We start from the raw sequence: 12,515 nt of genomic DNA, 5'->3' as shown, positions 1-12,515 counted from the left end.
TATGTCTTCTTAAAGCTCAGATAATGTTTCTCTTATGAATTTGAATGCTAAGGCATTTGTAGTATATAAGTTTATTACTGATATCAGTTTGTTGCTTATGGTTCCTTTTGGTATAATATAGTTTTCTTGTTTATCCCTTTTTATTTTTTGAATATTTGTTTTTGCTTTGTCTGAAAGCATGATGGCAACTCTTGTTTTTTTGATTCACTTGATGCACAGCAATTTTTTTCTATCCCCTCAGTTTTATTTTGTGTATGCCTGTTTTTAAAATGTGTTTCTCATAAGCAACAGACTGTAGGGTTTTGTTTTCTTATGCAATATGTCACTCTTTTTCATTTTATTGGATTATTTAATTCATTCACATTTAAAGTTACAAGAGATTTAAGGAGGCCTTGTTCCCATTAATTTTCTTTCCCTCCTCCCCATCCCAATCCCCTCTTTTTGTTTGTTATCCCTTTCCCTTTAGGGTTTAGTTCATTAGTTCCTTTTTCTATCCTGCTTTTATCTAGTTATATTTATTTATTTTCCTTCTTTTTCTCTCTCAGTCAAGTAGATTCCCCCTTTCCTCCCTTCTGGCTAGTCTTGTTCATTAATTTTTTAAATTTCATTTTTGTGCCCCTTTCCAAAAAAGAATTTTTCTCACTCTCTTCATTATCCATCTTCTCTTTTAATTTACTCTACACCCTCATTCTCTGATTCATGACCCCTTTAATTATCTGATCTTTCTCTCTTTTTTCTGTATTTTTAACATAGTCAAAGCTTTCATGGTATCCATTCTAGGCTCTTCCCTCTAGGAGCTTTCTGCCACTGCCTTGTAGGACTTACTTCATGGATTTCCCTTTCCCATTATGTCTCAGTCCCAGAACAATGTCAATCATTGCAGGTGCCAGAGAGGACACTGTCCCATTACTGATCTATACCCTTTTTATTGACCTTTCCCCTACATTTGCCTAGAAATCTCCTCTCTGTGTCCATGCTCTCCCACTCCTGCAGGTGCCAATTGCCCCCAAGGGTTCCAACTTGCCCCACTTGCAGAACAAGTAGACTTTTCAAGAACCAGATCCTTTAGGCCTCATCAGTGAGGTCTCCCTCCACTGGCCATCTCTTTTCACCCATAGGAGCACTCATCAGTGGAATCCTCCTTTTCATGTTCTTCTGGGAAACTCATGATCCTTTGGTTGTCTTAATGCACCCTGTTTTTATTTTTTCATAAGTTGGCATTTATTATTTAAGTTGAAGAATAGGTTATGAAGGGGGTATGGCACACATTTATAACAGAGAGTCCAAGGTAGAGCCCTAGGGGAGAGGGAAGAAAGAAGGAGACAGGGAAATGAGAGCCTCTCCTCTATGTCTGTTCTAGATGGCATTGATCCTGATTTCTAAGCCTTTGTCCAGGGCACTCAATGAAGCATGCAATAAGACAAGGTTCCAGGGGCTACAGGTTTAAGAAACATCAAGAGGTGGCCAAAGTAACACACCCAATCAGAGGTGGGGGCTGGGATTCTCCTTGGATGAGCAGCACCACTTCCTTTAAGGAACTGAAGCATAGGGATAAGTTCCATGCCACTTATTTCAGCTCTTATGAAACATTCTTATAGTTAAAGTCTTTGTGCTAAAGAATTCTTTCATTGCCTCTCTAACTTCTTGTACTTTGCTTCTTCTTCTGAACTTCCTTCCTTCAGGTATGGATGTCACCATCCTTCCAGTCACCTAGATTTGCAACTATGGAGTCATCCTTGACTCTGCTTTCATGATATCTCTCACACCCTTTTCACTCTATTCATTCATACAGCCATCACCCAAGCTCAAGTCTTCATCACTTAGACTTTTGCATTAGATTACAAACTGATATCCCTGATTCTTTCTTTTCTTCCAGTTGCCAAATGGTATTCCTAACGACACAGGTTTGACTATATCATTCCCTTGATCAAGATGCTCCAGTAGTTCCCTCTTTCCTAGTTTCTTTAAATATGCATCGAACTTGTAAGCTGCCTCCTCAAGAGCTACTACTTGCTCCTCAATTAAAGTGATCTGATCCAGATAAGGCTGCATATTTCTGGTTTAAGTCCTTTAGGTTTCTACTTATGTTTACTGCAATATCTTTCATTGCTAGATACTTCAAGCTAGTCAGTTTGTTCATATTTTCCAGAAGTTTATAGTCTTCACTGGTGGCTGTCAGCTCACCTGTCAGGTACATGGTCATTTTGAAGAACATGTCCTGGCACAGCCCCATGATGTCTGCCTCGGCAGGCTCCGTGGCCTCCTTGGCCATCTCCACCATGGCATTGTCTAGGCTGGGGAAGGGAAGAAGGAGAAAGGATGGAGGGAAGGATAGGGATGGGGGAAGAGGAGAGGGAAGAAAGAGGAGGGGAAAGGGGAGGGAAGGGGAGAAAAAGGGGTGCATCCTGTTTTTAAGATCAATATATTTTCCTTGCATAGTGAGCGTATTTTCTTTTAACATTATTGGCTTTTGTTTCTCTTCTTCTAGGTTGTCTCTCACTTTTGTGTGGTTGAATTCTCAATCTGTTGTCTTCCCTTTTGTCTTTTTGGTGAAGCTTGCCTTTGTGATTCAAGTTTTTCTATTATACTTGTGGTGGGTGAAAGATGAAATGACTAAAGAAACAAAGGTCTGAGCTCCTGAGGATATTGATTTATTAAGTAATGCATACCAATTGCCCAAATCTGGACCAGTCACCTTCCTCATCTTTGGCACCAAACCCTGAATACAGGGGAAGACAGACTTTCATACATTAAAAACAATCAAATAAGGCCAAATAATTAAAAGGAAACAATTAACCAGGATCTAACATTAGGTAATCTGATTTCTAATTGGAGGAAAGATTAGGGACTTTGCAAGTTGGGAGGGGAAGAGCAAACAGGTGTAATTCCCTGAATTCAGCAAAAGAGATGTCCTGCTCTCCCAAGTGTCTGTAAACATCAAAGGAGTATGGAAATAATAACCAATTGATCAGTATGGGGCCAGCTTTCAGAGAAGACATATGGGTTGCTTGAGATGTACAGTTGTGAGAAAACTCCTTGCATCAGTCTTTGGATCTGACTGGGTTTCTGGTCATCATAACCTGGGTCCTTAGTTAAGGATGTTTAAAGAGCAGGTAGAGTGGTCCAGCTTCCCAGCCATGTAGGGCTAGGTTCAAACAATACAATAAGGTTTCCTCCCAATTCCCACAATTGAATAAAGTTTTCTCACAGGACAGAAATTAGACTACACCAATAATTGAATAGAAAGGAAACTGAGTTAGGAAATTGAGTTGCAAAAAAGGAGTCAGTGTGGTTCACTCAATTCTCACTACCACTTGCTGTCTTTTCCCTCATGCGCATTCTTTTTATTATGCAGGACATAAATTCTGCTCTCATAACTCATTTCTCTTATTTTTAAAAAATAAATTTATCATTTATTTATTTTTAATATTCATTTTTTTTTAAAAAATTGAGTTCCAGATTCCCCCTCTCTCTCTCATCCTTTTCCCATGTATTGAGAAGAGAAGAAATAGAACATCAATTATATAAAACATATTTACATATTAATGATGTCATAAAAAAAGGCAAGAAAAAGAAAGTGAAAAAATAATACTTCAATCTGCATTCAAACTCCATTAGTCCTCTCTTTAGAGGTGGATAGCATTTTTCATCATAAGACCTCCAGAACTGTGTTGGATTATTGTCTTGATTATTATAGCTGTTATTCACAGCTGATCTTCTTTACAATATTGCTGTTACCACGTACAATATTCTCCCAGTTCTGCTCACTTCACTTTGCATTATTTCATGTAAATCTTCCCAGGTTTTTCTGAAACCATCCTGCTCATCATTTCTTATAGCACAACACTATTCCTTCACAATCATATACCACAATTTGTTTAGCCATTCCCCAATTGATGGACATCCCCTCAATTTCTTCTTTGCCACCACAAAAAGAGTTTCTATAAATATTTTTGTAGGAAAAGTCCTTTTCCTTTTTCTTTGATCTCCTTGGAATACAGACCTAATAGTGGCATTGCTGGGTCAAAGAGTATGCAAAGTTTTATAGGCCTTTAGGCATAGTTCCAAATTGTTTTCCAGAATGGTTGAACTAATTCACAACTCCACCAACAATGCATTAGTGTCCCAATCTGACAGGTGTGAGGTGGTATCTCAGAGTTGTTTTAGTATGCATTTTTCTGATTAGTAGTGATTTAGAGCATTTTTTCATATGACTATTAATAGCTTCGATTTTTCTTCTTAAAGCTGTCTGTTCATATCCTTTGACCATTTATCAATTGGGAAATGACTCCTATTTTTATAATTTGATTCGGTTCCCTATATATCTGAGAAATGAGGCCTTTATCAGAGAAACTTGCTAAAAAATTTTCTCCCAGTTTCCTGCTTTCCTTCTAATCTTGGTTGCATTTATTTTGTTTATACAAGCCTTTTTAAGTTCATGTAATCAAAATTACCTATTTTACTTCCTCTGGTACTCTCTATCTCTTATTTGGTTATAAGTTTATCCCTTAACCACAGATGTGACAGGTAAATTTTTCCATGCTCCCCTAATTTGCTTATGATATCACCTTTTATGTCTAAATCATATATCCATTTTGACCTTATCTTGTTATACGGTGTGAGATGTTGGTTTATACTTAGTTTCTGCCAAACTGCTTTCCAACTTTTCTAGCAATTTTTGTCAGATAGTGAGTTCTTGTTCTGAAAGCTTGCATCTTTGAGCTTATCAAATGCTAGATTGCTATGGTCATTTACTACTTTGTACTGTGTACCTAATCTATTCCACTAATCCATCCTTCTATTTCTTAGCTAGTACTAGATTGCTTTGATGATCACTGCTTTGTAACATATTTTGAAGTCTGGTGCTGCTGGGTCACCTTCCTTCACATTTAAAAAAATGGATTCCCATGATATTCTTAACCTTTTGTTCTTCAGATGAATTTTGTTACTATTTTTTCTACCTCGATAAAATAATTCTTTGGTAGTTTGATTGGTACGTCATCAAACAAAGTAATTTAGGTAGAATTGTCAATTTTATTATACTGGCTCATTCTACCCATGAGCAATGAATATTTCTCCAATTATTTAAATCTGTCTTCCTTTGTGTAAAAATGTTTTTCAATTGTGTTCATGTAGCTCATGGGTTTGTCTTGGCAGATGACTCCCAAGTATTTTATACTGTCTGCAGTTACTTTAAATGTCATTTCTCTTTCTATGTCTTCCTGTTGGGTTTTGTTGCTAATATATAGAAATGCTGATGTTTTATGTGGGTTTATTTTACAACCTGCAAATTTGCTAAAGTTTTTTCAACTAGTTTTTTAGTTGATTCTTTGGGATTCTCTAAGTATACCATCATATTGTCTACGAAGAGTGATAGTTTCATGTCCTCATTACCTATTCTAATTCCTTCAACTTTCTTTTTTCTATTATTTCTAGTACAATACTGAATAACAGTAGTGATAATGGACATCCTTGCTTCCACCACTGATCTTATTGGGAAGGTTTCAAGCTTATCCCCATTACAAAAAAATGCTTGCTGATGGTTTTAGATAGATGCTGCTTATCATTTTAAGAGAAGCTCCATTTATTCCTATGATTTCTAGTGTTTTTAATAGGAATGGGTATTGTATTTTGTCAAAGGTTTTTTCTGTATCAATTGAGATAATGATATGATTTCTGGTTTTTTTTTGTTGATATGGTCAATTATATGGATAGTTTTCCTAATATTGAATCAGCCCTAAATTTCTGGTATAAATCCCACATGGTCATAGTGTGTGATCTTCGTGATATATTACTGTAATTTCCTTGCTGGTATTTTACTTAATTTTTTTTGCATCAAAAGTCATTAAAGAAATTGGTCTATAGTTTTCTTTCTTGATTTTTGTTCTTCCTGGTTTAGGTATCAAAACCATATTTGTGTCATAAAAGAGAAAGAAAACTATAGACCAATTTCTCTAATGAATATTGATTCAAAATTTTAAAATAAAACATAATTGTGCCTCTTTTACTATCTGGCCAATTCTGTTTTTAAGGTGTTATTTTCTTCAGGTATTTTTGTGCCTCTTTTACCAAGCTATTGACTTTCTTTTCACAATTTTTTTGCATCACTCTTATTTTATTTTCCCAATTTTTTCTCTACCTCTCTTATTTAATTTCTAAAATATTTTAAAATTTCTTCCAGGAATTCTTGTTGGGCTTCTGTAAAATTCACATTTTACCCTTTGAAGTTTTGCTCGTAGCTGTTTTGATGTCATTGTTTTCTTCTGAGTTTGTGTCTTGATCTTCTCTGTCTTTCCTGATCTTCCTTTCCCTGTGGGCAGCATTTTATGGTCAAGTTCTTTTTTTGTTGTTTGCTCATTTTTCAAGCCTATTTCTTGACTTATATCTTTATGTTAAAGTTGGGTTCTGCTCCACTGCGGGGGGGAGCACTGGCCCAAGCTTCAGGTTTTTTGTGCTGCTGTTTTCAGAGCAAGTTTTGGGAATTTTTAAGTTTTTGGTGCTTCCAAGGTACTATGATCCAAGAAGAGAGGTGGTCATTGCTCTCCTGGCCTGTGCTCTGGCTTTTACCCAGGAAGGGACCTTGATGCTCTGTAACCACAAGTGCTAGCACTCCTCTTGGCCCCAGAACTGTGACCAGGTTTCCTTGCTCTCCTGCAGCCAAAAGTGCTAGTGCTCCTTTCTGCCTTAGAACTGAGGCCAGGATGCCTACTGCCTCGTGTGTGACCCCAAGCACTCTTCTCCACTCTGGATCTGTGACCAGAGCCCCCAGTCTCCTGTAGTCACAAGTATTAATGCTCCTCCTGGCCCTGGAACTGTAACCAGAACCCCTGCTCCTTGTGGCCACAAGTGCTAGTGTTTCTTTTTGCTCTGGATCAGCAACTTAGAGCTACCTATGGGCAATGAAGGAGGGTCTCATACCCAGTGCCAGAAAAAAGTCCCCTGTGCTCCCTTTCTGACTAGTTGTCCTATCCCCTTACTGTCTCTGGGATAAGAGTTCTGAAGCTGCTCCTGCCACTGGCAGGGGCACATCCCACATCTGCTGCTGATGTTGCTGCCAAGCACACTCCAGACTGGCCCCCACCTTGATGTCATAGACATCTCTTGCCAACCCTCTAAATTGTCTTGGGCTGGAAAAATGTCTCATCCTGACCTTTTGTTGGTTCTGCCATTCCAGAATTTAATTTGAGCCTTTATTTTAAAATCGTTCAGAAGGGAATGTTGGGAGAGTTCAGCTGAACCTCTACTCTGCCATCTTGGCTCTACCTCTCTCTCTTTTAAACTACTCAGGAACAGCATGTGTGGTTCCATGTTCTCCTCAAATTCCACAGGGTCCTCTGCCTCATCAAGTTTTAGATAATTTTCCCTTATTTTTCAGTATTTATTCATACATGCCTGAAGTCATTTACTAGATCTGGAGGCCATATTTCCTTCTGTTATTACTGTTTTTCCTGTTGACTTATCTATTTATATTCAAGGTCTTTGAGTTTTATTCTTCTGAAATCTTTGATACTTTTAATCTTTCTGCCAACACCCCCCCCACCCCATTTTCCTTATCACTCACTACCTGACTCTATCCCCTCTAACTGTGGTTTCCTTGTGGACTAGATCTCAAAGCATCTCAGCCTCCTTCCACATTTCCACACTTCATGGTTTACTCATCTAGGTCTTGTCCTAGCTGACTTCTGGGTAGTCAGAACTGGCCCCAGCTAGATGCTGTGTTCTTTCTCTCAGACTTGGTGGAGTTCTGCACAGTTCCCCACATGTACAATGCAAGAAAACTGCCCTGAACACCTGAACACAGAAAACAAGGCATCAATCGAAATAATCCATAGATTATCTCCAGAGGAAAAAAAAAGGAAGACTGCAAACTTCCAGATACATAGTGGGTAAATTGAACAATTCCACTGAGAAACAACAAATTCTGCAAGTGTTCAAAAGAAAGACTTTCAAATACAAAGGAAAGGAAATTTGAATAACATAAAACTGTTCTGCACCCACCAGAAAGCAGAGCTCAAGATATAGCCCAAGCTGACCTACTATGCAAATCTGAGCTTAACCATACATGAAAAAAATATGGACATGCAATTGTTGTTTGTCCTTTGTTCTTGAAGAGGACCAACAACATCAGGAGGGTGATGTCTTGACTTGTAAGTCAATTGGATTTAAGTAAGGCAGAGCCCTGCAAAGTCATCAGTCTCACTCTCTCCTCCAGAGTCATCAGAGTACAGTGCCAAGATGTAGATCAAGACAACTGGAAATGGCCCCGGATGCAATGGGAGGCCTTGACCTTTTTAAGCTAAGGTCTTTCCCAGGGCTCATTTTGATGGACATTCAATAAAGAAGCATTAGCAACATTCTTAGAAAGAAAATGAAAACTGAAGAAACTATTTGCTTCTCAAATACCCTGGACAACAGAAATGTAGGAGGGGGAATGTAACAGCCAAGAACAAATAGTCAAAGGACAAAAGCTAAAGCAACAGAGTGACAACAATGAGACCAGTGAGAAACTTTTTCCTAAAAATACGCAAGGAGACAGGGGTAAAGATGAAAATCAACTGGAGTTGACAGTGAAGAGGCATGCCTGGGGCAATGTGGACAGAATCTCAAGGGACACCACCTGGAGGTAGGTCAGTGGGTTTTTTTTTTTTTTGTGTGAGACTAATTTATAAAATGGGAGGGTGCATGGGAGAGGTGGGGAGGATGAGGATGGAGGAGAGTGTGTAATGTGCCCTGGTCAAGTCCAGGACCAGTAATGAGGGGAAGGTGATTCCTCTGGTCTCCCAGGAAAAGAAGAGCCTATAGGAGAGTGGGTGAGTTGGTGCCAGGGAAGAGATTGAAAAGGGTGAGGAATGGGAAGGCCTTGTTTTGGAGGTTGGAAGGGGTGCTACTGATGAATGCTCTTATGGGTGAAGAGAGATGCTCTGTGTAGGGAGATAGGGACCTTGTGTCAGGTGTTGTCAGTGAGGATGGAGTTGGGGCTAGAAGACATAACTTATCCCAGGCTGGGGGTGAGCTGGGGAGGGGAGACAACCTCTCTGGCAACTGAAGTCTGGGGGAATGGGAGGATGTCGATCCAGGGAGGATTGGGAAGGAAGGTGCCCAGGGCAGGTTATAGGTCTATTGTGGGCTGCATAATCATGGATGTGGGGTGGGGGGAAAGGTCCTGCCATAGGGAAGTGTCCTCTCTATCACCTCTAGGAATTGCCATTTTTCTGGGAGTGAGTCATAACAGAAAAGGGGGAGCCATGGGACAAGTTCCACAAGGTGGTAGCAGAAATTACTTTAAAGGAGAGAGCCCAGAATGGGTGCCTCAGAAGTTTTGATTGCTTGAGGTGTTTGGAGAATAGAGAGTAACTATGTAAGTACAGGAGTCATGAGTAAGAGAATGAGGGTCTGGAGCAGACAGAAAGGAAGGATACAGGGCAAGGAAAGTGAAGGAGTGAGATGTTCTCTGGAAAAGGGTGCAAAAATGAAATTAAAATTAATGAACAAAACTAGTTGAAGGAGAAGAGAGGAAGGGGAAATCTACTTGACCTATTGAGAGTAAAAATAGAGCATAAGAACTAAAAGTAGGAAAGAAAAAGGAAATAAAGCAAAACTCCAAAGGAAAAGGAGTATCAAATGGGAGAGAGGGATCAGGAGTGAGAATTAGAAAGCCAGTTGGAATAATGACACCTTAAAAAAGAATAAGCGAAAGTAACTAAAGAAACATAGTACTATGTTTATACTGGAAGAGGAAAAAAACTGCAACTTGAAAAAAAGCAGTATTAGAGACAAATGGAGGGAAATATAAACCTGCCTCTCATAACTTTAAATGAATGTATTAAACAATCCAATAAAATGAAAAAAGAGTGACAGATTGGATAAGAAAACAAAACCCCACAATCTGTTGCTTACAAGAAACCCATTTAAAAAACAAAGACATACGCAGAATAAAACTGAGGGAGGGGGTGAGAAAAAAATTTACTATGCATCAACTGAATCCAAAAAAAGTAGGTATAGATTTCATTCTATCTGACAAAGAAAAGACAAACATTCAAAAAATTAAAAAGGGAAACATAGTTTATCAAAATATGTTAAAACAATAACAACTTCTGGACCACAGGATCTGCTGAAACTGTGCCCTGGGTGACTTAATCCACCAGCTTTGGAACTATTGACTTACAAACTGAGCTTTCCAGATTGGTAAATCAGCTAGTCCAAAGGCATATGTAGCCAACTCCAGATCCCAAAGCATGCTTCACTCACCAGGCCATTGGCCCTGCCAACAAACTCTTTAAAATTCTTCTAGGTATATCACCTTTTCACTTCTTGCTCTAGGAATTACTACCATTGCCTTTGTGTGAGTCATTTGACCCCTTTATGTCTCTATTCATCATCTCTGTGACTGTTCAAATAAAAATAATATTCCCTGGACAACAACACACCTTTCTAGGTGTGTGCTTTCTCTTCGAGAGGGAGCCTGGCCAGATCTTTAAGGGCCAGGACTGCTGCTTCTGTATTTAGATTCATTAGCATTAGAAATCACAAGTTTTTTTCATTCATTTATACCAATTAATGCAGTTGTACTTTGCTTATTTAGTATCTTTCAGGAATGAGCAGTTCCAAAAAGCAAATAACGTTAAAAAATATGGATTAGTCTATATGATCAGCAAAGTGTTATGAGCTTTGGTGAATGACTTTTAAAAATTTTATTAAGCACTTACTATGTGCCAAGAACCCTGCTAAGCACTGGGGATATATGTTTTAAAAGTTCCCCTCAAGGAGCTTATATCCTAATAGTGGAAGACAAGTATCTGTATCTATATATACTCTATTCATATGAGGAAGGAAGGTGACCAGGGCAGGTTATAGATCTGTTGTGGGCTGCATAATCATGGATGTGGGGTGGGGGGAGAGATCCTGCCATAGAAAAGTGTCCTATCATCTCTAGGAATTACCATTTTTCTGGGAGCGAGTCATAATGGAAAAGGGGGAGCCATGGGACAAGTTCCACAAGGTGGTAGCAGAAATTACTTTAGAGGAGAGATCCCAGAATGGATACCTCAGAAGTTTTGATTGCTTGAGGTGTTTGGAGAATAGAGAGTAACTAGGTAAGTACAGGGGTCATGAATAAGAGAATGAGGGTCTGGAGTAGACAGAAATGAAGGAAGGATATAGAGTAAGGAAAGTATATGTATACATACACTTAGCATATACACATACAGATATATATGTATGCATATGTGTAGGTATGTGTGTATGTATATGTGCATGTATATTCACACACATATAATGGAAGTAGAGTGTTTTGGTCAGGGAAGTCACTGGAATAATGAGTGGAACCACAGGGCAATTGAGTAACACTCTCTTTCCAGGAACCGAAGTGTTAATTGATTATTGTTCTGGAAGCTGGAGGTGGAAAGGGGTAACTGGTATTTGTGGCTGCATGCCACAAAAATGGCCTAGGAACAACTGTGAAGTTCTGGATCTAGCTAGAAAGTCTCATCAGTCAGAAGCCCAGGGAACTAGGGTGGAAAGTAGAGTCCCCAGTTGGATGGGGGTGAAGGTTGGCACCCAGCAGCACAGTGACTAGGGGAACAGCTGTAGTGTATGGACGTCTCTATTTTAGGTGCTCAGAGAGGAATTTGGAGGGACTTACTTTCTAACTCTTGACTGAGTCCAGGACATTTGCAGTTGCTGGATAAGTGACCTCTATATACATGAGTTGTTATTGTGCCAATCTCTATACCAAGGCTATTGAAGATGAGGTACCAATAAGAAGCAGGAATACAAAGGAAGGAGTCCCTTCCTTCTTACTACTACTTATGTGACCCTGGAACCTCTGTCTGCCTCAGTTTCCCCAACTGTAAATACAATAGCACCTGCCTCCAAGGGTTGTTGTGAGGATCAAATGAGACATTTGCTAAGTGCTTCGTGCAATACCTGGCAAATAGTACATGCTTAATAGATTTGTGTTTCCTTCCTTCCTCCGTTCCTTTTCTCCTTTCTCCCTCCTTTGCTCCTTCTCTCCCTCTTCCCTCCCTTCCCTCTTTCAACTCTCAATGCAATGTTATTATTTGATATAACATAGAGTGCCAGACCTGGACATTAGCACATAGTGTAACAAGAGTTACAGATAGGGCCTACAACAATTAAATCACAGGTCCAGTACCTGTCCCTATTCTAACACTGAAGGGTTAAGTGACTTGCTCAGAGTGGCATGGTCAGGATGAGTCAGGCAGCACTTGAACCCAGGTCTCCCTGACTCAGCGGCAAGCTCTCGTCTATTAGGCCACTCTTCCCCCGGCAATTACAACCTTAAGTCGCAACAATTACAATACTGGAGCAGGAGGTAGTTGCACACTATGAAGGACCACGGAAGGAACACGAAACAAGGGGAGCCGGAAGTCAGAATCGTAACTTCCTCCTCGGTGAGGAAGAGCCAACTCGGCCTCGGGGACGAGAGCCGAGAACCAACGAGCTCGGCGGCCCGCTAAGGCCCGCCCCCCCCCCCCCCCCCCCCCCCCCCCCCC

At 39.7% G+C, this 12,515-nt stretch overlaps 1 pseudogene; it reads right to left on the bottom strand.

Annotated features, from left to right (window-relative positions):
* Window positions 1-1,625: 1,625 nt before the first annotated feature.
* On the bottom strand, window positions 1,626-10,256 carry LOC114047002 (annotated as a pseudogene).
* Between the last annotated feature and the right edge of the window lie 2,259 nt (window positions 10,257-12,515).

The sequence above is a fragment of the Vombatus ursinus genome, unplaced genomic scaffold (assembly GCF_900497805.2).
Source record: "Vombatus ursinus unplaced genomic scaffold, bare-nosed wombat genome assembly UNPS02014786.1, whole genome shotgun sequence".
Classification (NCBI taxonomy): domain Eukaryota; kingdom Metazoa; phylum Chordata; class Mammalia; order Diprotodontia; family Vombatidae; genus Vombatus; species Vombatus ursinus.
The sequence above is the reverse complement of the archived record's forward strand: the minus strand, read 5'-3'. Positions and strand labels throughout refer to the sequence as shown.